Source organism: Triturus cristatus, chromosome 2_1 (genome assembly GCF_964204655.1).
Source record: "Triturus cristatus chromosome 2_1, aTriCri1.1, whole genome shotgun sequence".
Lineage (NCBI taxonomy): Eukaryota > Metazoa > Chordata > Amphibia > Caudata > Salamandridae > Triturus > Triturus cristatus.
The window spans coordinates 819703687-819727074 of NC_140581.1; positions in this window are offsets into that span (position 1 = coordinate 819703687).

Below are 23388 nucleotides of genomic sequence, written 5' to 3' on the forward strand. Positions count from 1 at the left end.
CTCGCAGGACAGTATGGGACTCTCTGTCTCTGTAGCAGTAAATAATAAATAAGTGGCTCCTGACGCTTATTTATTATTAAGTATATGTGTGTATCTATACACACACATATATTTTGGTGCCCCCGTGTCCACCCGGAACACCAGCACCTTTTCTTGTAAATTTGAGGGCTGTGCTTTGAGCCCCATTGTTCCCACAGACCCTCCCCACTGCCCCAACCGGCACTCATGGTGGTGGCAGGAGCTAGCCACTTACATTATTGTTCGGTGCCCCAGTGCCAAAGATTAATCGCTATTTATTGCTTCATTTCCCACCCTGGACCCCTACGAACCTACAATCCTGCACCTAGAATAAAATTAAATCCAATAAGTATCCCACAAATAGCATAATTTATTTGCAGATAATAATTAATAGTTAAATCATTAATACTTAATTAACTCCCCACACTATATGTCTACAATCCCAGAGGTCTATTTACTAAGATATTACGCCGTGTTTGCGTCACAAAAGTGACAGAAAGCGACGTAAAATCTTTTTTGCCTATTTACTTTCCTACGCTAAACTTTTTAGCACTGGAAAATCACTTGAAAGTAATGCAAGGCATTGCATAGTGCTCCTCTCCATTACTTAGCGCCAAGGGGACCTACCATGGGCAGTGCATGGGCATGCCCACGCAACCACCAAAGCTTTCTGACGCTAAACCAAATTTACTTGAAAAAGTAGACAGGGTTTAGCGTCAGAAAATAGTGCTCAATTCAAGTAGGAGAAATGCTTTCATTTCTCCTTCCTTTTCCGCATTTGTATGTGTGCTGCACTGTACAGCACACATACAAAGTGGGAAATGGTTTAAAGTTAATCGGAGAGTAGTATTTTCTACTGGAAGTCTATCCTTCCACTAAAAAACCTATCCTAGACTCATGCAGACATCCTTGCACTATGGTGCAAAGGAATGTGTGTGGTGCACAGCAGCTAATTTCAGCCCCTGTGCTAGGAAGAGGGGAGGAGAGTGCCACATTTCTGTAAATATGGCGCTCTCCTGCTCTCTTCTTCTCGCACAACGCAGCTCAGCTTTTTTGCCTGCTGTGTTGTGTGAGATTTTAGTAAATCTGCCCCCTAGCATTCCTCAACTAAAATATAAGTAAAATTAAACAATGTTCAATTTTTTACTTATAATTATAATAATATAAACATGTAATATAGCCTATGAATCACTCCTTTATGAGTATGTCGGCACTGCACTACTGAAAGAAATTAATTGTTTATTATTACTTAATTACCTTCTCATCCTATGCCCCTAAAAACCTTGCAGCCCACAAATAACATAACAAAAATAAATCAGGTTTACATAATAAATATCAATTGTATAATTAAATAAAAAGCATAAAATAATTCTTAATTATTTATTACCCAATTAACTTTCCACCTTAGACCCATACAAAACCAACAACATGCTACACTATAAATTAATGCTAAAATTAATAAAAAATTCTAAATCACCTAACATTATAAGCTACATTTTAAAAACAATTATTAACATTTATGTGAACAAGAGTAACACATAAAATATATAAACTAAAACACATTAAAATAATCAAAAACTATTTTTAACAACTATATAAGCGAAAATGGTATTAAAAAATCAATATTATTCATTATATTACTTACCTAAAAAAAAAATACTCTTGTCAACGATACTTGTGCATCACAATCTTTGTCTCACGATATTTCATTTCCAATAATTCTGTCTCCCAATATTTTTAAATCGATACTTTGGCCAAACACCAAACATGTTATGTCATGTTAGCTTTTGTTATGTTCTCCTATGCTATACAATTTATATAACACACTTTCACCAATTACTTCACTTCTTAGTATTTTTGTGCAGATTCAGACTGTGATTTTCCATGGGATCTTCCATATCGGTTGTCTGTGACATGCCCAGGCACTGATGAGTGCACATGTTGAGGAGTAGGTTTTGACTTTACTACAGTTCAGTTTTGAAGGGATTTCCACCTGCCGTCGAACTTTTGTGAAGTTAGTTTATGTTTGGATTTATGTCTCTGCCAGGCACATCACAGTAGGGGTGTGAATTTTCAGAACCTTGAAACATGCTTCAGATATACAGGTGCAGTGTGCCACTTGTGAACTTGCTAGATACCATTCCTCAAGGTGAGGTGAACTGGTCTTATTTATGATTTTGGTGAGTTGAGGTGCCGTGTAAGTTTCTGGTTAAACTTTTGTAGGTGTTCCTCGGCTGAACCTGGAGCGTGGCACTCATTTTGTGGCCTGCTGTATTACTTTAAAATGGGGATTAGCTGTGTTGAAGCCCCTTGCTCCATTCTGCTATTTTTGCTTGGCCTTGATAATTTTGTCCAGTGTTTTACCTGGGTCATGACCTTTATGCCTCCCTGTGCCCATGTTCCACTTATTGGTTTCCCAGATTAAAAGTTAGTGATTGCATAGTTCCTATTGCTGACAACAAACTGAGGAGATGTGGCCTAACAGCTAGAGCTGCTGAGTTTGGAAATGGGAAACCCTGCCTCAACCCATTATCTTCTGATTGTGGGCATATCACATGGAGCCTGATTTAGACTTCAGAGTACTGATCACTCTACTACAAACATGACTGATATTCTATCTGCCTTATTGCAAGTGCCATAGGATATATTTCACTTGAATAAGGCGGTTGGGCTATCCATCACATTTGTGATGGAGAGGCCTGTCTGTCTAACTCTGGTTCTGTGTAGTTAAAAAGATTTTTCTCTTTGGACTAGTATAGAGAATTACACCACAGAAAATCCACTTACTCCATTCTGCCAATTACACACTATCACACTCGATTATAATCACTCCAGATGGAATGTTGGAAAGTTACCACTAAGAAAATTTGCATTAGTTAAAAAGCATCAATTTAAGTTTATTAGCATATTAAAAGTCCCATTATAGTAATAGGTCAAACAAGACAATTATAAAAACTAGTTTGCACAAATCAATAAACATAAAACAAAACTTAATCTTTAAAACAATAATAAAAAAAGTAATTCTTATCTCATACAGGAATGACAATTGAACATTTAGACATTTATACAGAAGGAAGGACAACAACGGACACCAAGATTGTGTCTCGACAGTGTTAATTTGTAGCTTCGGTAGACAGAAAACAAACTGGTAACAATTCACCCTAGTTTCTAAAGGTTCTGTCCCAAAACAAATTAAACCCAAAAACGTATGCATCGACGCGTTTCGGTGGTGTAGAATGATAAGAACCACCTTCCTCAGGACTGGCAAGATTATTCCTTTGATTATGCCGCAATAAAAATCACTGGCAGTGGGCTTCTGGGATTGAGGGCAGCCAACGTTGTAATGATGATATGTATCTAACTTCAGATGGTCAGGTGGAGTCTCACTCCATATTGGGGATCGTATTAATCAATTACTCCTCAGGGGTGACCCGATCCTCAATTTGAAAAAACTTTCACACTAATAAGTTGGAATAGCCGTACGTCATCTAAAAAGACGTCTTACTGGTCAGGGGGATGGTTTTCTGTTCCAACCAAAATTATAGATTAGGCTCGATGGCTCTACACTCGCGTCTGTACGAACATCGTTTGGTACGTGCCTCTCAGAACTCTGGTTCTGGCCTTCAATCACTATGTGGTGGAAAACGTGTAACATGCTTGTCCTACGCTGTCTGCCTCTGCTGTTTGTTCCCCATTCTTGTCACTGTATTTAGTTGGGCTGCTGCCAAGTACTCTGCTATCCACTTTTCACCGTTTTGTAGTAGGACAGGTGATGTGTATTCTGCTATGTACATCTCACTGTTTTCTAGCTGGGCAAGTGCCAAGTACTCTGCTGTGCATTTTATTCAGAAATGCTTTAGTTTGAGTGCACTGTTTCAAGATCTGTTTACCTGAATGCTAATGCTAACACATGGCACTGATTAGTTAAAATCCACTGTTTCCTGCTGGCCTCAAGGTTTCCAAGCATGCTTGCTCCCTTATTTGTTCAGATGCCCTGCCATCTAATTAAAGGCATCCACTCCCTGCCTCCTTCTTCTGACATAGACTTTTAATTGACTGCAAGCACTCAACAATCTTCAAGAGCATCCAGTGCTTAATGTTTTTGTTTATCCAACTGTAGAAAGCTGCCTGTCTATATAGTGTACTAAAACAAAGTACACTGTGCAGGGAGTCTAGTGGATTCCTTACTGGCACACAGAGGTTAAAGTGGATAATACTAATGCTCTTTTTGTGGTAGTGTGGGCGAGCAGCTAGGCTTATCAGAGGGTGGTGCTAAGCATTTGTTGTGCTCACAGAGTCAATAAATGAAACACACACTCAAGAATAAATCAGAGATCAATTTATAAAAATAATATAGATTTTTAATGTATTTTTTGAGACCAAGAACTTTGATCTACAGTAAGTGCTTTAGAAGTTATGATTTTTAAGAGTTCGGAAAAAATATCACACTTGTGCGCAATTACACACCATTAAAGTCAATCAAGAAAAGCAGAAAAATGCATATAAAATTAGGCAATGGTTTCACAAAGTTCACCTTCTCGTTTTAGGTCGATCGCAAGACCAGGTCCAAAGTTCCAGCAGCAGAAGATCTGGCGTGTCCAGGATTTGGCTGGGACCACAGTGCTTAAGGTGTTGGTAGCTGATGTACTAGGACAAAGGAGGCTACCTGGAAAGTCACTGCTCTGAGGACTTAGATGTATGTGTGGTGTCTCCCATGGGAGGGAAGAGGTCACAAGGGTAGCAGGACCATGGGAGCATGGCTGGTTCGTTGTTACCAGTGCCGGGTGCAGAGCAGATAGGTCATATGGGCATTGTGTGTCGAGAAGTCCTCGCGGTCATTAGCTGGCAACTTGGAGAGGTGATTCCGGGACAGCTGGGCCACTCAGGGTGTGGGTCTCGTGAGTCTTTCTTGACATCCCTTGATGGGATCTTGCTTCTGGTGTCATTGGAGTCCAGCACAGACTCTTTGTTTTGCTGTTTGCTGTTGGGAGTCCAATGCCCAGGTATTAGTATGGAGTGGCTCCAGTAGGTCCTGATGTATCCAAACTTGGTGGGGAGACAGATCTGACCATCCAGAGCTGGAGTACCTCCTTTGGAATGGGTGCTGCATCAAAGTCGTCGGGGAGCAGAGCATCAACAAACCAGACTCAGTGTGATCGGTGCAGTGGTATGCATTTCTAAAAGTCTGGAGGAGCTCTGGAGTTCTTGGAGTCTTTACAGGTTCCGGACGACAAGGCACACCATGACTGTCGAGTCCTAGAGGCAGCAAGCAGGGTTTGGCATCAATTTCTTCTGCAGCAGGGCTTCAATTCTTGGACAGCAAGTCTTCTATATCCTTTTCTTCTTCTTGTCTGTCAAATCTAGGTTCAAGGTCTAAGGATTCCACCTAAATACTGAATTTAGGGATGTTACAAAGGGGAGACAGGTAGTAGTGAATGGTCTACCTACCTTTAGGATGCCTACACCCTCTAAGTGACCACTTTCAGTGGGAAGAGGCACTACCCTAACCCTTATAGGTTGTTTCTCCACTATCTCAAGATGGGGGATTTTCAGGAGAGGGGCTCACATCACCTGCCACACCTTAAGGATGGTGATGGCTGAATGTGGACGCTCCTCCTCATCTAATTTTCCCACCTGTCCTCCCGCAAAATGTGGAGCAGGGCAGGTGGTTTGGCATCTCCCACTATCTGGAGATGCCTGGGCTGAACTTCAAAGGGAGCAACGCCTTTGAAGCTTCCCACACTGGAAGAGCATGGAGGTGGTGTGAAGCACCTCTGCCCAAAGCAGGCTTTGTTTCTGGCCTCTGAGAGCGCAGGCTCTCACCACAGGAGGTCAGAAACATGTCTGGTGGTGGCAGGCTGGCTATGACTACACATCAGTGCTTGGTAGGTTTTCAGGGGACCCTCTAAAGGGTTTCCTGTGTGCATTCATTAATAAATCCCACACTAGCATCAGTGAGGATTTATTAAGACAAGATGTTTGGTACCAAACATCTTAGGGTAAATTGAAGCCATCATGGAGCTAGAAAACTCGTAATGACAAGTATCCAGCCCGTGTACTCTTTATGGCTTGCCTGTGCACTTACAAAATACAAGAATGGCTCATATATTGCAGGGTGATGTATGCTCTTGCAGATATGTCGGTACATGGGATATAGTGCACCCTGCCTTGGGGTGGTAAGGCCTTCAGTAGGGGTGACTTCTCTATATCTCATGCAGTGTGTGTGAGCATGGCACCCAGGGCTGTGTGCCATGTCAAATTTTCGGTTTCCTCTGCACCAAGACACACACACTGCAGGCGGCAGTTTTCATGGGCTTGGTGAGGGGTCTCTGGGATGGCACAATTCATGATGCATCCCCAGTGGACCCTCTTCAGTGCCCATGCCCTAGATACCAGGGGTGCCATTTACTAGGGACTTACAAGGTTGGCTGAATTTGTACCAATCCTGGTACAGTTTTAGGGAAAGAACATTGCTGCTGGGAATCTGGTTAGCAGGGATCCTGTACACCTCAGTTAAAGTTGCATCAAAACTCAGGCATAAAGTGGGGGCTACTGCAACAAACACCCAGTTTCTCACACCAACCAACAATTTCCTACCCAGTCTCTCAACAGAGACAACCTTCTAATTAACAGGAAAAACTCTGCAATCTTCTGGAAGCCTCCAGATAAACATGTGTATTATAAGCTATTAATACAGCTGTCAAACACAGCCCCTTGCTTGGTTTTATCGACCTGTCTTGAGAGAGAGCTGTGTCTCCAATCAAAGCCATCCATGGTTTCCAAAACTCACCATCTGCAGCAATAATAGCCGGGTTATCTTCACCTGGAAGCTGGGAGTCAGCAACCCCTCTTGGAACTCTGTCCCTTTGAGACAGCTTCCAACAATCTTGGACCCTGGATCTTGGTCGTACAACTGGCACCACTCTGTCCCCTGTGCTGCGCCTTGACTATGACCATCTTTTCACCATTTAACGTTTCGGTTATTTCAGTCCATTACACAGAAACCAGGTTAGTGTACTACTGGACGCTTCTAGTTTTGGAAAAGGACTGGTTGTGTGAAGTAACACAACGTTAAGGACAGATAAAGAACTTGGAATCATCTGAATAGATATAGGTTAAAGGATACATGCTCAGGATTCAGTGCAGGAGTCTGTGCTCAAAGGCCTTACACATAGATTCAAATTCCTTATAGTAATTCTTGATTAGTATGTTTCATTAAGGACACACACCTCAGGCTGATATTAAAGCATTCATGTATGGTTGTCTGAATGATTGTATTCTTGTTGCAGAGTACACATCTTGACTGCAGGTGTGCGCTTTGCCTCTACAACTTGAGAGATCCTGCTTGGGAGGATTAACACCCACCGCTATCATTTTTACGGAAGTTCCAAGGTACACCAGAACCATCGCTCACTCTCTTTTTCTCCAGACCCCCTCCCATCAGGGTTAGTCACCGTTGTCAGTCACTTCTGATGCTAAGGATTAACCTCAAGAGGAAGTGGTGAAAGATCTTCTCTTCCACAGAAGTCTTGGCAATTCATGTGAGTGACCCTTGGAGTGACTGTACTCTGGTCTCATGTAAAGCTCTCTAAAGCCCCTGGGCCAGGTTTGTGCTACATAAGACTACCAAAATAAATAAAATACTTGTTTTATCTTGTCCCTATTGTGAATCATTCAGATCTTTAGATGCTCCATCTAACCAGTGTTAGCAGTGGTGGTGCTATCTGTTGTCTTTGGGACCTAGGCAAGTCTCAGATGGTCTGCATTATTGTAGCCTTGTCCTATGCTATTATGGGTATGTGTTAGAGTAGTTATGTTGCCCCATTTGTGGCGGAACTGTTGTGTATTGGCGATTTCTTTATCTCTACTATCATCAGTGATGACAAAGATGATTCTGAGGAACTCATCTCTTTCATGAATGGGGAGTATCTCATATTTCTAATTTGTTTGGCAGGTCACGATTGATACACTCCATATTTGGCCAGAACAGCACCCATCTGGGGATATCGCTCTGGCTGATTCAGAATAGGGTTGTAATTTGGCTCTATGTTGAATTCAGATGAAATTCAAATTGCTATATACTATGCCTAAATGCTTTCTTTTGGTCAAAGGTACAGGGAAACATCCATTACCTGGTAACCCTTCACACCCCCTCCAAATATATTCAGATTAATCAGGATGGATACAAGTACAGATAGATACAATGTGGTCAAATATGCACTTGATTTCTCATCGGCATCCCAACATTATCACATAACTTTTGTGAATTGCTTGAACATTGTACAGCTCAGGTAAACCTGTTGGTTTTGTTTTACACGTATAGTAGGACTACACCACCTTGTGCAAGAAACAATTAACACCATCTAGTGGTACATTGTGGAGTACTATCCTAGAGCATCTCCTTATACTTTTCGATGAGAGATTGTTGCCCAAACTTTCAACGCACTATGGACTATATCCAAGAGGGAATTGGATACTCAGGGAACATACCTATTGATCCAGTAAAAAAATCTTACCACAGACAAACAACAAGGGTGGTAACAGGTCAAAAGTAGGTGTTAAGACATGTTGATGCTTAACAAAGCATACAAAAATGAGACCATGCCGGATTCAACTGGTTACTGTAATATTCTAACCACTGCTGTGGCCTTACGAAACAGTGGAGGGGCGTCGGTCTATCTGTGAAGCAATATAACAAAGATTGAGCAGGAATGATGTCTCCTGTCTTACCTTCACGTTGACGGATAATCTAGAAGGGTCAGTCCACCCCAACCGTCTCCAGATTCTACTATAAATACACCTAGTAGTGACACTGCAGGGCACAGGCCCTCCTTCAGACTGTTTAGTGGCATGAAGTGAGGATTTTTCCTGCAGCTCTGTGCTCCATGCCAAACTCTCTGCCTGTCTCTCGAGCAGGGCGGTGCGATTGGTGCCATCCAGTGGTCGAAGTGGGCGGGAACAGCAGGGCACGGCGTGCCCCTACTTCTTTAATTCTATAGAGTCCGTTCCCCTACTTTTTTTATTTTGAACATGCATCCCGGGACGGAAGAAATATCCAAGGCCTGCATAGAGGGCTCATCATTAGTGGCTGTTCGGGGACGGGCGGGAAGCAGGGAAGGAAAAGGTCTCCGTCTCTTGTTTCCTGCCCAGACGAGACAAGGAAGGTATCCGCTTCTGCTCAGCCGCTGGCAGCTGCCCCCCCCTCTTTCTTACTCTTATTCCCTCTCTGTCTAACTCCTCCTCACTTACCGAAAACCATGACTCAAGAAATGGTTCTCACCCTCTTTCTTCCTGTCGTTCATTTGTTCCCCTGTGAAATGGATGCAAAAAAGAAAACCACTTTTGCTGGAAATGCCGTTTTGACATTTTTTTTATTCCAAAGTGCAGCCTCGGAAATAAAAGGTTCAAAATATGGAAAATCAATAAATAAAGCAAAACGGAGTGTTCTTATAGTTCCCAACATTGGTTTTATTCAAACCCCAAAAACATTAGCGTCACTTTACTGAGTTTGCCAGTGAAGCCCTGTTTCCCCCGGTGGGAAAGTGTGCCAAACCTGGAGGTACTGCAATACCAGGTTGATGGGTGGATTGGAAAACAAAATGTGTACAGTGGCTTTGTGTTCACGAATGTGGACTTTTTAAACCATACTGCTTACGTTTTGTAAGCATATGGACTTTCAAATGGGTCCTTTCTGGGCCTGTAGTTTTCAGGCAAAAGTACTCGTTGATTTCTGCATAATGACTGTAAAAGCGTTAAGTTCACCATGTTGTTCCTGCTTACATTTCACATGCTTTATTTAATCTTTCATTCCCTATGAGTGTTTGCTTTTTCCAGGATGTTGTTACTTTTTCCTTTAGGCAGCATATTGCTCTTGCCGAGTGCATAATTTGAATTGAGTCGCATCCAGTTGTTTATAGCAGGTTAAATTGGATTGTAGTTGAAGGCAGTTTGAATTTCTCTCAGTGGGGCAGTATGGTGTTCAGTGAGGGAGCGGATGTAGCACTGGGGGCAGAGCTGCCGAATTTAGAACTAGGGAACCAGGTTCAGCCTTCATGACCAGTCCCCCAGACCATCCTCCTGAGGGAGCACATTCTCGTGCTAGACCTTAAAAGGCCCACAAAACCGGAAAGGTGGCAAGTGTGGGTTCACCTTGAAGGGTTGCCCACCACAATCCATACTGAAGTTCACCTCCAGTCTTGTGGGCAGGCCTACGAAGTAGCAGACCTTAGAGCAACAGTGACTGTCACTGAGGTCACAGGACCCCTGAGAAGAGCTGGCTCCAGAGCTGTGCGACTGGTGTGACTGCAACGGGTGCTGACTTTGAGTGGGGGCGTTGTAAATTATGGTTTTAAAAGCACTTGCTGACTCCTTCCTGGCCTACAGCAATTTTCGGCAATAATAAAAATGTCATGATAACTCCAGTGAATAAACTTCTTCCTAGAGCGAGATCGGAGTTTTGTCTAGTGGAAGTTTTGACTCATGGAAAGATAGCGTAGAGGGTTAATGTGCCTGCTGCAAAGAAAATGTACCATGCCCATCACAAAGTGCACATATTGTAAATAGGTCAGTCGGTTACTGCTTTTGTCAGTAAGATCCTTTCGCTACTTGCAGTTTATAAGTTAAAATCCTAACAAAGAACAGTGAGCTATTAACTTTCATCTAAGAGCTGCATACAAACTGCAAGGTATAAACTAGAGATTTATGTTTTTTTCCCCTAAGCCTTTGATTATCCTAATGTTGCAAAAAAATGTCATTTGGCTAGAAATCAATTCTGATTACTAAAGAGAACCCCCAATCATGGTATTAAGTTTTAAATTCTGAGTTTGTGTTTTTCCAGATCAATCACTATTAAACTATACTGCCTACTAATATGGTTGTCATGTGACTTCTACACCTTATAGTCCTTTGTCTTGTGTAACATTTCCTATACAGTTATTTACACATGTATGATTGATTGTCTCTGTGTATATTGCTGACGATAAACTCCATGGCTTGGAAAACAAATGGCTTGTGCTTCCACTTTTAAGCAAATTTGGGGCATTCTGTGATTAGAAACATATCCCACTTTGTGAATTTGTTTTAATGTCAATAACCCATATTAATCGTTAAATAATCATGTGTATCCATTGGTTGAATTAAATAACATAATAAGCTGTATCTGGTCAGTGAAAGGCCAAAAAATACTAAAGATTGGGATGTTTTGCGCATCCTGGCCACACCTCTAACTCCGCCCACTGCCCCCATCCTCAGGTTATTCCCGCCCTCTGATTCCACGCCCACAGTTGCCCTACTTTTTTTTCCCCACTTCGACCACTGGTGCCATCACACCGGGCGCTGACTCGGGGTGTCATTTTTGCAAGTATATTATCATTTTAGAAGCACCTGCTGCCACTTTCCTGGCCTCCTTCTTCCTGGGAAGAGACCGGAGTTTCGTCTAGTGAAGGTTTTGACTCATCCTAAGGTAGCGCAGAGGGTTAAAATGCCTGCTGCTAAGAACATCTACTATGCAGATAACAAAGTGCATATAATGTAAATAGGTCAGAAGCTTACTGCTTCTGTAAGAGAGTGCCTTTTGTAACTTGTCTTTTATAAGTCAAAATCCTACTATAGAACATTGAGATTATTAACTGTCATCAAAGAACTGCATGCAAACTGCAAGGTATATGTTAGACCTATATGTTTTTTTGCCCAGTCTTTCATCACCCGAATCTTGTGAAAAGGGTTCATGTGGGTAGAAAACAATTCTTATTATTAAAGAGAGCCCCTAACAATGATGTTATGTTTTAAATTCTGAATTCGTGCTTTTCTAGAATAAGGACTCAAACTATATGGCCTACCAGTATCAATGACGTGTTACTCATACACTACAACTTGTAGTCCTGCCTGATGTAACATTGCCTATACACTGATTTACACACGCATGATTGATTGTCTCTTTGTAATGTGTTTGATGTAAAGTGCTCTGACACCTTACACTGGTATCAGTGGCGCTATAAAAGTAAATGAATCTGAGCGACATTGGTTACGGGGACTTGAGGGGCACCGTGAAAGGGTGCTAGTAAGGGAATCTGTGGCAAAGGTGGTCATTGCGGGGGGGGGGGGGGGGGATCGCCAACAGACATTGTCGCACAGGACGCGACCAGTGTTAAAGCCGGCCCTGTTCTCGAGTAAACATCAGAGCGCATCTGTTCCCTCCAGCGCATGCTGCTGTCACTGCTACTGTGACTGCCGCTTTAAAAGGGAATGAAACATTTCTCAGTTGAATTAAAACTCCCAGGATCTCACATCATTCACTTTCCTCAGATCGAAGACAAATGGTTCTGCCGATAATATTTCCACATTTTTGCGTCTACTTCTTCAATTCTGAAGGCCCTGAGACCAACGCAGAACAGCTGATGGGACTGCCCCTTCCGCCCAGCCGCAAGACGCCTGGCACCTTCCATCTGAATATCGATGGGGGGTCCAGCTGGGTTTGCCTGAACGGATGCCAGGCCTCAAGTTTACTTTCTACTGTTTGCATGACCTCGCTTCCATCCGTGGGAAAGAGCCACCGAAATTGTGTTGCCAACGCTGTTGACTGGTGTTTCTCCTTCCTGAATTGTGTAATACAATGTACCATCAAATAGACAGCGCCAGCACGGTATTTTTCAAAATGGCATCAGCAGGGGAAGGATCCAAGTGTGTTTCTTTCTGTGCAGAATACACTGTTTTCACCCAATTCCCTGGGAATGGTTTAACTTGTGCACGATGCAGCAAAATAGTAATGTGGCCGAAGCTATGCGATGAAAAAAACAGGAGAAATAAAGACAGCTTTCAATTCACTTACAATAAATGTATTGCCATAAAATGTCAAATTTGAATGTTGAAATCCGATCACGAGATACATTTTCTGTAAAATCCTTTATAAGCCTGGCCTAACATAGTTTCAGCTCTCTCTCTCACATTGTAATTCATTTAAAACAAAAGGGGGTTAGTCAATTTCAAATAGCTTTAAGAAAGGGCTACTATAGGGTTCTGATCAGTTTATTTCTGTAACATGCAGAAGTAAGTGTCAAATATAATATTGCACCCTAAGACAACGCTCAGTGTAGGAGTAGGCCAGTGGCCTAAGATGCAGTGCAATGAGGTGGTTTCACATACCCAGGGTGTAAAGTAAGATGACGAGATAGACTCCCTAGGACATAGTGCAATGTTGGTGCCTAGATGGAAGAGCGGTGAGTTAGTCTTGATGGGGCGAAGTGTAGTGCATTAAGTTAGTGACCCTAGGCTACAGCAGTGTGAAGTGGTTAGAGTCTCAGGCTGCAGTGACGTTAGGGAGATTAGAGTTTCTGGAATATAGATGGATGTTATGCGTTAATGTTCCTACCGAGCAGAAGTGTGGGGTGCATTAGCAAGCCATAAACACAGCGGCAGCCGGCGTGGCTCGCAGGTGGGGGGCGGGTGCGGTGGTCACGAGTGGGGGGTCACAAGTGGTGTCATGTGGGGGCGAAAAAAATCTTACCTTGAGGCCGGTCCTGTATTGCTACTCATGCTCTTCTGTCTCCGACTACAGGCACAAGAAGCAGGCAGCCAGGATCCCTCCCCTAAGCCAATCACAACGCTGAAATAAAGCATTGTGATTGGTCTGCGAGCCGTGACACAGCGCTCAGCCAGGGTCTATAGGGGTGGGCATGTTCTTCATGTAGGCTGTAATGCAGCCTGCATGGAGAACAGGGAAGTGCGCATGACTGGTTTGGGGGGCCCAAGAGGGCTGACCAAACAGTCATTGAGAACTTAGGAGTGGGCAAACCACTCCTGCGCTTCTCCGTGAGCTTAGCAGTCAGCCCAGCCCACCCACCCGCGTGCCCGCAAAGCAGCAGGACACGTCACAAAGTATAAAATTATAATAACTTAAAGGTCTTATTTTATGTTTCTCTTCCGACACTCCTCCGCCATAGCGAAGGAGCCACCCTGCATGAGCATTTATTACCAGATTAGCAAAGTTACAAACTCAAATCAGTCAGTTTAGTTATAAATCAATAGTTTGAATTCACTCAAAAAGATGAGGGTGAGAGGATAAGAATCCCTCTTCGGCCTCCCGCTCAATATCTTAATCACACAAATAGAAGAGGGATGATAACTCTACGTGGTGGTGAATGAGTGTAGGGGAAATACACACCAGGTTAATAAAACTGCCCTCACACACAGCAAGCTGTGTCATGCTTCATCATAGGGCTGCTAACACACCTCCGCGCAGACCAACGCTGGAGGTGGAGCAATAGGGAGGGGGACGATACAACATACAGTGTAGGATTACAAGTGAGAAAAATGTGCAGAGAAAGTGGTATAAAACTGGTATCAGGGAGTCCTTATTATAATTTTAATGTTAGGCACCCTGTCCAGATTTAAAACGAAAACAATGTGGATGCTGGGTTGGGGAGCTTATAATGAGACGCCAACCCCTCCACTCTGCAAAAGCGTCGACATGTTTCAGCCGGCAAATTTTCAACCCCGGCTTTCTTCAGGACTCTCAACACTGTGATCCCTAGGGGCTTACCCTACCTCCTTTAAATCCAGGAGTGATAGGGAAGTCACCTTGCCGAGTCAGTGCTCGGTTGAAGAGTAGTAGAGCCCCTTGCTCTTGGAGAGGAACCGAGTTTATTAAAATTCTGAACTCGAACTGGCGGGGGAGTGAGAACAGCTCCCTGTGATCACACTTGTCTGCAAGGTCAGCTATCGCTTGACATAGTTTTGCACGGCCCAAGGAGAGACAAACTATGTCGAGCGACAGCTGACCTTGCAGACAAGTGTGATCACAGGGAGTTGTTCTCACTCCCCCGCCAGTTCAAGTTTAGAATTTTAATAAACTCGGTTCCTCTCCAAGGGCAAGGGGCTCTACTACTTTTCAACTGAGCACTGACTCGGCAAGGTGAGTTCCCCATTACTCCTGGATGCTACAGCAGAAACATTCTCAATAGGAGAATTCAAGCCCACTAATAGGCAGATCATGAAAATACTAAAATAAATGCCACTACAATTAGTATTACTCTGTGTGTTTTAGTGTAACAGACACCACAGTTTCCTTAGAGTCGAATCTCAGGAATACAAAAATCAGAGACAGGGGTTCATTCTAATTGTCATCTTCTACTGTGCAAATCTGCAAAACATTGATTGACTTGAAAATGAGAATGCAACTTATTTTATCTTCACAAGTTCTCACTAATCCTACATCCGATTTTTCTATAATGACAACCCTACTCTGCTAAAAAAAGCCTGACCCTAGCAAATCTTAGAAAGTGTCAGTAAAGTTCAGTTTGTTTGTACAGTTCACTTAAAATTAAGTCAGTCAAAAATTAAACTCAAACAATCTTCATTGTGGTAGCCCTATTAATGGACGTCTTCAAACACTTTTAATTGGTATTCATGGTCATGTGTTCTCGAGCCAAGTTCACTCTCAGCAAAGTAAGTCTGCTCAGGACCTGAGGGACAGATTTACAAGAAACTGGGGCATCTGTAGAGATGTGTCAGTTTCCCTGCGCCTGCGTGAAAAACCCTTGCACCACCATAGATGCGGCGTATTTACAATACGGCGCACTATGGTGCAAGGATTGACAGATGTGTCAGAAATTCTGACGCATCTGTTGGCGGAAAAGTTATGCATTGCTGGAGGTGTGTCGCACGCATGACGCAACTCCAGCAATGTGTGTTGTGGCCTATTCCCAATACACTACGTCACTCCTTACGCCTGTTTCAAGCAGGCATAAGGTTTTGACGCAGTGGCGTCCTGAAAGTCACACAGTGAAATCTTGTAGATTTCACTGTGTCACTTCTATGACGCTTTCTTGTGTGGGAATGCCTACCCTGCATACATTATACCTGACGCAGGTATAATGTCACGCAGGGCTTTACAATGTGACACATCTCCCTAGATGCGTCACGTTGTAAATTTGCCGCATTTTTTACGCCACCCTTGCATCACAAAAGTGACGCAAGGGGAGCGCAAAAGTGTTGCATGGGGCTTGTAAATCTGCCCCTGAGTATCTTTGACTAAGCACCCATGTCCTCTTCGATCTCCTGACTACTGGTTGTTGATCAACACTCTCACTTTGTTAACTTGTTTCTGTTTCTTCAGGGACAGTCTCTGGGATGAATTCCTCTGACACAGCAGCTCTCAATCTCTCACCCTTCCTTGGCCAGTATTTTCTTTTTGGCCCCCTCCTGACTGCACTGCTGGTCCCTTCTTCAGGGTCTGAGATATTGTTTACTGTCTCTTCAGCTCGGTTCACTGTGGCTACTAATGATTAATTCACCACAGACTCAGCACTTGTCCCAGCTTGACTTTGGCACACAAGGCACACTCTTCTCTCCCCTCTGGTTGTTTGGAGTACTCTGGAGCTTGACTCTGTAAATCAGTGGTTGTGGTCATCACTTCTTCACCAGTTTCTCCCACACTTCAAGTGTGAGATGCATGCACCCAATTCGCAGGATAACTTGGAAGGGGCCACAGCAATGAGCCTCCAGGCATAACTTCCTGATGTGTTCCTGCACCAGTCCCCTGGACTAAGGTCATGGCACTGCTCGTGGCCCGGAAGTGGAGTCACCACTTCAAAATTATGAGAGACAGAACACACTACATCAGGCAAGGGAAGTCTCATGGCTCTTCCCATGAGAATCTTAATGGGTACAATACTGTCCACTGGTCAGGGGTACTTTGGAGAGTCATCAGCACCAAGTGAACAGTTTCCAGCCACGTGAGATATGTGGATGCAGACGCTTTGACAAGTCAGGACATCAGTGTCACATTGATCTGTTCGACAATGTCTGACACAATTCTGCATACTGAATCCTCATTACCTCATTATTAAAATGAGTTCCACAATCTGACTCCAAAGATACCGAAAATCTGAACCTAGGGACCAACTCCCTCAACAACAGTTCGGCTATAGTGAGACTCCAATTTCTCCTACCCATAGTGAGAAAATATGCATCACAACAAAGATGTATCTGAGACCATTGCACACAGGCATTTCACGAAAATCAAGTTGCAGGCAATTGAAAGGACCCCCTGAACTCCCTACATGACTCAAGATCACTACAGTATGTCTGCCCACGTTAATTTGTTGGCAGGAAAGACATCTGTGACGCCGATGCTCAGCAATAATACGGAAACAGGGATTGAACCAATGCGACTTAATAAATATCACCATAATATCGCTCCCTTTAGGGGATGGGCCATGAAAATGTCTAGCCATAGCAGTTAGCACTGCTTCTGGCAGTACTGGCCTACCATCTGTAGACACCCAAATATTGTCTTGATTCTTTTACATCTTGCTCTGACCCATCCTTGCTATTCACTTTCTGGAACGTCTTCCTGCAAGCCTTGATCTCTTCCCACATATTAGCAAAAGTCAACAAGAGGTTAGCAGCAACACAAATTTCAGATTTATTTGCATAGTCTCCATTGAATGGGCAAGACTCAAGAGCGCAGTAGCTGGCTATTTCGTCCACATATCGATTGCCAGTGGTCACAAGATCAAATTCGCTTGAGTGCCGCACACATTGCAACCGCTATTTCAGCTGGCAATAGCAGAGCTTCGAGCAAATCCAGTACATAATTCCCATTTCTGATAGGGGAGCGAGACGAGATTATAAAACCCCTTTGGCACCACACCTGTCTAAAATCATGACCCACGCCAAACCCATATTGACTATCAGTGTAGATGGTGACTCTTAGAAATTGGATTCTTGGTTGGCTGAGGTGTGCACCCAGGCCATGCAGGAACCCCCACTCTAGTCAGATAACCTGTGCTCACCCTCTGGTAGCTTGGCACATAGCAGTCATGCTTATCTAAAGAGGCAATGTATTAAGTATTTGTGCAACACAGCCACACATAAACATAATGAATATACCACAAAAAGACTCCACATAAGTTTAGAAACATAGATTATTATATTATGAACAAAACAAGACCACAATGACAAACATCCAATGTATACAAGTTGAGATATTGAATTTTAAAGAAATAAATGCAGTAAAGCCCTCAGAAGCAAGTAGAGCTAAAAAGGTTACTTTAGGTCGAGCCGAACTAGGGCATAATCAAAGTTCGGGCTGACCACAATGGAGCACTTACCAACTACAGGCCCCACGCAGGCCCTGGTGAGCAAAGTACCTTTCAAGGTCGCAAACAGCCATATGCGTCTCTATTGAGGCCTGCGGATGTTGGATACGTGGAACTTCTTCACAAATGAAGGCGATGCGTCACTTCTAAAGATGGGTGCTGGAGTCAAGAGACATTGAGCGATGTGTAATAATTGGCCATTCAGACGTGAGGATGCATTAATCTCACCAAGCTGCAGCAGCAGAGATACAGTGTCCGATGCATCGATCTCTGGAGGCAAAGTGCTGGTTCCTAAGTGATTGGCTGCTACATGGATACAGGAGATGTGTTCGAAATCCATGTTGCAAGTATCTGGGCCACTTCCAGTGAGCCAGGTTCAGGGGTAGAGACTTTGATATCCTCGAGTCTCAAGCAACAGAAGGTAAGCCAATAGGGTTTTGAAGATCACTTGGAGTGAAGGCAAAGTCCAGTTCTCCTTTAGCAGAATCAGAGAGCAGCAGGCAGCAGAGCAAGAAACAGAAGAGCAGGCCTTCCAGGCCAGCAGTCCAGTTGAGTCCTTTACGCAGCACAGCAGTTATTCTGGCAGGGTTTCAGTTACAAGTTCAGTAGTGCCTGATTTTAGGGGGTCAGAGATCTAGTACTTATACCCAAAAGTGCCTTTGATATGGGGGTAACTTCAAAACAGCTCTCTGAAGTGTACGAGTATCCCTTTCATCCCAGTCCGGTCTGCCAGGCTATCTGTGGGGGTAATCAGTCCTTTGTGTGGGGCACAGTACACAGTCTATTCAAGTGAAGTATTAGCCCCTCCCTTCTAAACTGCCCAGGCAAGGACATCAGAATGCAGTTCTATGTAGATGTATACTCCTACGCACCTATCCTTCCTGTGTTGTGGCTGTCTAGAGGGAATGCACCAAGTGCAGCTGGCCCCCACTCCAAATGGGTATTGGAGACCGGCTGTCAGGCAAACAGAGCAGTAAGCACAAAGACCTCCACTTTTTAAAAGCAGCCTTTTTAAAACAGTAATGTTAAATCCAACTTCACCAGTGAGGAGGATTTATGACTACCATTCCAAATATATGAAACATGGGAAAGCTACTCCTCTCTGATCAGGAATTACAGCTAAAAGGTGTATTATGGAATTTCAAATGCTAGCCTATGAAATGGATAGGCTTCACTGTTGTGAAAAAAGAATGTGGGCGTGAGTCACTACAGGGACATGTAAAGATTAAACTCACGTCTTACCTTTTACTAACATGGCACTCTGCCCCTAGAGTTGCATAGGGCCCACCTTAGGGGTGACCTGCATGCAATAGAAGGGAAGTTTAAGGTTTGGAAAGTAGTTCTAAATGCCAAGTCCAAGTGGCAGTAAACTGCACACACAAGCATTGCAGTGGCAGGCCTGAGACAAATTTGAAGCGCTACTTCTGTGGGTGGCACAATTAGTGCTGCAGGCTCACTTATAGCATTTGAAGTAAAGGCCCTGGGTATATGGTATACCACCTTACAAGGGACTTACCCGTACATCAGATATGCCAATCAGGTAACCACCAATGTCATCATGTTTTGAGGAGAAGCACATGCACTTTCACAAAGTGCTCAGAGTCCTAAGACCACTAAAAAGAATTAGCAACAACAGAAGGTAAAAGTTAAAGAGTTTGGGAGAAGACTACCCTAAGGATGCCAGATCTAACAGAGGAACAGCAGGCTCTAATAAGAGCAATCAGGAGGCTTCCACTACACCTCTTAAGTAAGAGCCATACACAAACTACATATAATCAGGCTGTTCCAGAGTGCCACCGCAAGTGCTGGGTCTTGGCTTTGTACACAATTCTGTAATATCCACAAATTCATGGTCAACCCCATCATAATTTTCATCAATAACAGGCAAAGGCAACAGTGTGGCGGGATTGAAACATGAGCATCTTTGCACAGTGATACTCTCCACAGCGAGGATAACCTGCTCAGAGGCGGTCAATGTGCTGTTGGTCATATGTTGTGTACAAGTGTGGGTAAGCAGGATTTGAACAGAATGCAGGAACATACCTGTACACTCTCACATTGTTGATGCTGACATCAACTGCAGCTACCACCATTAGGCAACCCAGCAACCCTGTGGCCACTGAGTTGAGTGTGGCTGATAAATCGGCAACAGGTCACTTGGAATTACCATGGGTCTGAGTGAGCACAGCGAGGGAGCACCCATCCCTTTAGCTGCAATACAAAACAAAATCCTTCTCTTAGTCTGGCATTTCTAGAGCCAGGGTGCAGCAGAGATTTTATCTTAGCTTGAGGAAGGCTTTCAAGCATTTATTTCCCATGGTAGCAGATCAGACACACCTTTGAGGGCAAGCTTCTTTAGAAGCTTTGCCACTAGGGAAAAGTTGAAAGTCCACTGTCAACAGTAGCCCACCATTCCCATAAACATCCTGACTTCTCTCTGCATGGTGAAAGGGTTAATTTTCAGTCTGGCAGACATTCTCTCTTGGGACAATTTTCTGGATCCTTTCTCAATCAGGTGTCCTAGATACAAGATCTCTTTCTGGCAGTGCTGAAATTTGGTTGGGGACACTATTTCCATTCTTGGTCACAAGGTTCATTTAGGCGATAGTGCCTTGCATGCATTCTCAGCACCACTACAGGTCACCAAACTATTGGACCAGGAATGAGTTCCATGGCAACTACAGGGTCTCTACATTTTTTTACAGTATGTGATTGAAGATCGAGGGGCCTTCTGTTAACTACTGTTGAAATCAACACCACACCAGAAATTTATTTTAGAATTGGAATGCAAAGAGGAACTGACTGTCCTCATGCAAAGGGATGGAAAAGAATGCTTTGCACAGATCCATGACCATGAACCACTCAGCTTCACAAGCTATTTGGCATAGTATTAAAGCAGGATTTGGAACCACAGAAAAACAAGGGACAACAATATAATTAATCTTTCAAAGGTCCTGCAAAATTCTACATTTCGTATTTGGTTTCTGCAGGCTCATAACCTGGCAACTACAAGGACTTCCCAATTCTCTTTTAAGATACCTTGTGCAAGCAAGGATGCAACCACATGAGTAATTCCACTCAGCGCCTCTTATGGAAAGTTGTACTGAGGCATTAAGTGATACTCTGCATTCTGTTTTATTGTTCTTCTCAAAGATTCAACATCTTTAATCAGGCCAATATCTTTGCCAGTGTAATTCCAGACATCCTTCTTCAAGGAGTTCTTCAAGTCACGGGGTAAGTCTTCCTTTGTTAGAACAAGGATTAACCCAAAAGCTGATTTCAGTGTGCCCAATTTAAAATGTGCATCCTCTGTTGTCTGAAGCTCAACACCATCCAATGTACAATAAAACACACAATTCAATTTATATAAAATATCTCTGACTAATAAATTGACTGCACATTTGCCCTCCATAGGAAAGGCTGTGCATTTAGGAACCACATTGAGGCACTTCGCTGGTCCCTTACCTTCAGCTCCAAAGCCCACTATTTTAAGGTCTCCTGAAACACAACAGTTCACTAGCATTGCACGTAGTAAGGGGGCTCTAATTGGGTCAGACCATCCAGTTGACCAAGAAATAGAACTTGTATTGAATGACATTCAACCCATCACCATAGCTCCTGGAGGAATACCTCCCAATTTGCGTATACTATCTTGGAATGTAGCTGGAGTTAGGCCTAAGTTGTTGTTTCCACATTGGATACAATATATAGAGCAATTCGATATTTATCTCTTGCAGGAAACATGGTCTCTTACTCCTGTCTTCATCCCTGGATATGTCCCTTATTGCAGTCCAGCAGTAGCCAGTAGGTCAGAACGACCTTCTGTGGGGCTGCTGATTTGGATCAAAATCAATCTCCAATGTAACATCAGAGAATGTAAGACCAAAAGTCCTGACATACTAGCCATCAATATCAGGGGTAGGAATGGCATTGGATTCAATCTCTTCAATGTTTATGCCTGGGGTTCTAGGGCAGGGTGTAGCTCATCTACTATTCTTGAACTGGAAAATTGCCGCCTAGAAGAGAGGGACCTGTTATAGTGGCTGGGGACTTCAACACCACCTTCGAGCCCTTGGACTCTCAAGACATAACTGATAGTGACAGGGTGGACGAGATGTGGCTTGTTCCCCCTTTACAATTGCTACCTATTAAAAAATGGTCACTTTCAGCAATACAGGTTAACTCATTCACTCTTGAGTTTGGGCTTAGGGCGGCCAATGGCCGGACTACGTTCGATAAGATAGTGGCTAACACCTATAACCGAACCTCAAATCTGAGCCGTATTGATTACATCTTACTGGATCTCAGATTATGGCACAGGGTGCTGGACCTGAAAGTCAGGTCGTCCATAGATAGTGACTACAACCCCCTCAGGCTCGACATGACACCTATGTGGAACAACAATTATGGTTGCATACATACAAGACTTACAAGAAAGGAGGTGTGCCTAACTAACAATAACAGGCGACTCAAGTGGGCTCGTGTAGCCATCGAAATCATAAAACTAGAAGCCAATAAAGGCAAACTGTTAGAAAGTACGCACAAGCTTCTTAGCCTAGTTGAGCAGCACAATGGTGCTTTCCAAGATCACATCAAGACATACCAATTTTTTTAATCAGTTAGCATCATCATTTAGTGTACCCATCAGAACCTCAGAACAATCAAAAACTGGCCAGACCACATTCCTCATGGTTCAACCAAGAATGTAGGAATTCAAGACTCCAATTTGTTGCAGCCATTAGAGCTAACAATGCGATAGATTTAAAAGAAGCCAGGAGATCCTACAAGAAAGCTCTGGCTAAAGCAAAAAAGGACTGGGAGGAGAATAGATAGTTTCAGATTAAGGATGCGTGTCAAATAGAGCCTCCCAACAATTCTGGCTTCTGGTGACCAGGGGAGACACTGAAAGACCTATCCCTCCTACTAATAACATCACAATTTCCTTTTGGCACGGCCATTTCTCTGCAGTATACACTGGAATAGGAGCCTTGTCCACTGAAGGCCAGTTTGTCATTCCTAACAACTACCATAACCCTGAACTTTTTACTTTAGAGGAAATCTTACATAGCATAAACTCTGTGGTCAGGAATAAGGCTTCAGAGCCTAACGGTATCCCCGGTGACATCTTTCTATATGATGCTGCTAACTGGTCCAAGTACATCTAGGCACTTGCGAATGGCATTGTTGCCAGGGCTGCAATACCACCCTCATGGAAGGAAGCCGAAGTTATCCCAGTATTTAAAAAGGGCAACCGATCACAACCATCCAACTA